The sequence below is a fragment of the Apis dorsata genome, unplaced genomic scaffold (assembly GCF_000469605.1).
Source record: "Apis dorsata unplaced genomic scaffold, Apis dorsata 1.3 scaffold_127, whole genome shotgun sequence".
NCBI classification, from domain to species: domain Eukaryota; kingdom Metazoa; phylum Arthropoda; class Insecta; order Hymenoptera; family Apidae; genus Apis; species Apis dorsata.
The window spans coordinates 1010791-1014956 of record NW_006263420.1 but is presented as its reverse complement, the minus strand read 5'-3'; the positions used below and the strand labels follow the sequence as shown (position 1 = coordinate 1014956).

At 29.9% G+C, this 4166-nt stretch overlaps 1 protein-coding gene across 2 annotated transcripts in view; it reads left to right on the top strand.

Moving 5' to 3' along the window:
* The first annotated feature begins 826 nt into the window (after positions 1–826).
* The window catches only part of LOC102679361 (mitochondrial uncoupling protein 2-like), a 9963-nt gene continuing 6623 nt past the window's right edge, over positions 827–4166 (top strand). The window contains exons 1-2 of one of the 2 annotated variants that reach the window (XM_006612838.2): positions 827–951; positions 3971–4158. The gene's annotated coding sequence lies outside the window, so the exon portion shown is untranslated. Of the gene's footprint in view, positions 952–2583; positions 2715–3970; positions 4159–4166 lie in introns of those variants that run through there. The other variant, XM_006612837.2, reaches the window with a different exon arrangement.

Sequence of the window (4166 nt, the reverse complement as noted above, 5' to 3'; positions counted from 1 at the left end):
ATGGGCCAAATTTTTTTTTATTACAAAATTATATATTTAATAAAATTTTCTTTTTTACCAATTTTTTTATATAATAATATTATTAATTTTTTATATAGTAATATCATCGGGGATCAAGATAGAAATAATATCACAAGATGAATTGCACAATTTGTTGACTAATTATTATTATTAGTCATATTAAAAGAATAGATAAAAATAGTTATACTAAATCTTATATTATTATTAACAAAGTGATAAAACTATCATAACCTTGAAGTAATAATACTTGTTAAATCAATAAGTATTCTGGAAAAGTCATAGACATCAATAGCTTTCAATTCTTTATTTAATTCCTATCTTAGATCCACCATGATAGCGGAAAAAATTTTATTATAGTATTTACGACAAAAAAAAGGGATAATAAACGATTTATTGAGAAATGATCATTTACAGTACTCGTGTGCAGCAACTGAACATACAATGAAACGCATCGATCACACACTTGAACAAGAACACGTTCTTGAAGGACATTCTTTCCTTCAATTGTTCATGAAGCGAATCGTATATGGTTAACTGCAGTTTATTATTACAAAAAATTGTAATGAATACAATAAAATATATTTATTCTATATATTATAATGAACTATGGTAATTTCCTATGATTTAGTATGGTATATTCTTCAATAACCTTCTCTCATTGAAAGGGTGTCGAGTGTATTGCGCCTGTCCTAAACCGGTGCATATATGTGTGTCTGTATGCAGCTATGGGGGCATTATACCAAGTATGTTCCTGGAACTTATCGATCTGGCCGCAAGCTGAGCTTCCTTTGGCTAAATCTGACGTCACAAGCGGCAGCTGATAGGTAGAATTCAACTGTGGGCGATCCGCATTGGTCGACGAGCCGGTATAAACGATGCTTTCACGGTAACCTGTTTCAGTTGTGTTGTTATCCACTCACTGTACACTTGGTAAGTACATTTTGCTCTAAATTTCATTATTTTCCTTTGTTCTATCGTTATTTATTTATCATTTTTCTTTATATTTTTAAATTGTATTTCTTTTTCGTTTATTCGAAAAAAATCGATGAAAATTTTCAATAAATTTTTAAATTATTTAATTGACAGACAGTTTATAGTTTTCCAATTAATATAATATAATAAAGCAATTGTTAACATTTTTTTTTCAATTAAATTCAACTTAAATTTACATCGTGAATATTTAAAAAATTATACATGAATTATTTTTAGTCAAATATTCTATTAATTTTAACTAAATTTGAAATATTTGCGTCATCAAGACAATCGTTATTATCTTTTGTTATTTTACATAATATTGTATAGTAACAAGTAAGAAGTAACAAATAAAAAATTATCGTTGATCGTTTGTTAATCGACTTAATGCAAAGTTATCAAAAACGCTTATTTTAAGCCAATAATTATAAACTGTAATTTTAACCATCGAATATTATGGCATTTATATAATACAATATACAGATTCAAAGATAGTTTCATATTATTATATTAATGGAAATTATTATATTAATGCAATTATTATATTATATTAATATTATTATTAATGGAACGAATAGAAGTTTTAACATTTTGCCGAATTATACATGTCCGATGCGTTTGGCTGCAGTCTGTAGGTGCAATGCATATGCGCGAATAGTCAATGGTTGGTAACATCGATTAGTCCTTCGCGACACCTGCTAAAAATTATTATATTTCCACGAAGACTTAGTTAATCTGTTCTTCGTTCAAAAACTTTTAAAAATTATATAAAATTATACGAAAATTAACGAATTCAAATGACATTATAGAATAAAAATTCAAACGTATTATTATTCTTATCTCTAATTATTATTCTTATCTTTAATTATTATTCTGATCTTTAATTATTCATAATATTTTTTAAAATAAATCTTTTGTTCCAAGTTCATTATGTAATATAAAATAAAATACACAATATGTAACGATTGGCTTTGGTTTATGCGAATGCCATACTGCATTCGTGTCGAATATAATCAATATACTAGGACCTTTTTAGTGACTATCTCCGTGCGCAAGGATAACATAGGACTCCGCCTCCTCAAGGTGTCAGAAATCGTTAGAAAGGGAGATAGCATACTCAAGATATCTTGTTTACATTCTTGTTTCACAATCCGTGATTTATCTTTTCGCATTCGACCCGATATTTAAAAAAAACCTTTGAAAATATGAATATTTCATTCGGCGTTTAAAATATTTGATATTCGATGAAAAGAACAGGAAAAAATTTAATTATTTATTTAATTAATCAATGATTAATATTTAATTATTAAAAATTATTATTACGAATAATAAAATAGCAGATTATGATTGACTTGTAGTAATATAAAGAATAATAAAAAAAAAAATTATGATAGAATAAAACAAAATAACAAAGCTATTCAAACCACACATTGACTTTAATTTTTAAATCTTTTAAATATTGATTTATAACAGAAAGGATTGTTCGCTATTTTTGAAAATTGATACATATGACATGATATATATATATAATATATAAAAGATATGGGTGCAGCAATTGGTGCAGGCGCATGGCCGAAGTTTGCTATCGATCGCATTGTTTGCAAGCGCCTTTCATAGTCTTCCTACACAACGTAGTGAGTACGTATTACGCATTCGATGGAGAAATCGGGCAGCAACGTGTGGAATAAATCAAAGTTCGTAATAGAAATCAGTGATCGAAGGTTAAAACGAGTGTTTTTCAATATTTATTATTGTAAATTTTAAATAATAAAATTCATCGTGAAACATTGTCAACGGTAAATCCATCGATTCTTTGTTCTTCTTTGTGTTAAGTTCACCTCTAGTTTGATTTAAATTTTTTACTCAACAATTGTCAACTGAAATTACTCTGTTTGAATAATACAATTATCAAGGACAAATCTATCGATCTTTTTTTTTTCTTCTTTGCCTCAAGTTCACCTCTAGTCCGATTTAAATATTTCAATCGACAATTTACAATGAAATTACATTGATTGTATTCGATAAAAATATATAAAATTAAATTCTTTCGCAAGAACGACGGGAATTTAAAGAGCAAAGAGCAAATGGAACCTGTGCTAAATCACGACACGGACTTTGCCCTGGTCGAGTTTCAGCCAACGGTACTCTTCTCGTTTTTTTTTTTCTTCTTCGTATAGAACGTTCTTCGTATGTCTGGATTTACAGATAAAAATCTAGAGAACAAAAACCATCGTTTTCAGGCCCAACCGCGTGAGGTCGTTACCTGTACAACATTTCTCTTTAGCAAAAATAGCCTCGCCTGCCTTACGGCCGCAATAAAGCGTTACAGATATAACTGGTTTCGACATTGCGTGCAGAATTAAGCTCTTCTGCTTGAGAAAAACGGAAGATGAAATAACGTTATCAACATTCCAATAGTGTTCTAATTTATTCCGGATATATAATATGCCGAAAAGTTTATTGGACGAGATGAAAGACCTAGTAACATCTTTTCGCATCACGCTCACTGGCCATCTTCCAATACTTATCTATACGATCTATTTTCGCGTCATTGGGTCCACGATACAGTTTGACTGTCCACGTGTATACATCGGATAAAAAAATTGTTTTCTGTGCGAATTTGCATGTTGTAGTTACATAAAAAATGTTGCGTAAAAAATTATGACGCGATGAATTTCGCAGACTAAACAATTTTATTAGTCGTTCCGGCTTATGAGTCGTCGTTCACGCGATTGGACTGTGTTTCACAATAATCTCTCATGTAATCTCTCGTGTATTTGATAATGAATTAATTGTTTTTTATCTCATGATATGATCGTCGACTGAAACCACTCAAAGTTCACTCGACCATTGAACTTTGATTATTACGATACTTTTCCTGAATTTAATGATAAACTGAGCGATTGTATATATATTTGTGTTTTCATGAAAAAGAAAACACTTCTCATTTGTTCCTTCATTCTTTCGCCTGTTACAGAAGAATAGTATGTATAAAGTACTTCACAATCAAGACATAAAACACGAGTGCTCGCGGTCAGGGGGACTGCACGCTTATCCTGATCATTTCAGGGAACCTAAAAAGCTTTACCTCTAAACCAGCCGTCTGCTAAATGATCATTTAAAGGTTCCTGTCCTCTGGTAGGACTTTGTATATAGTGTAAATATCGCTTTTC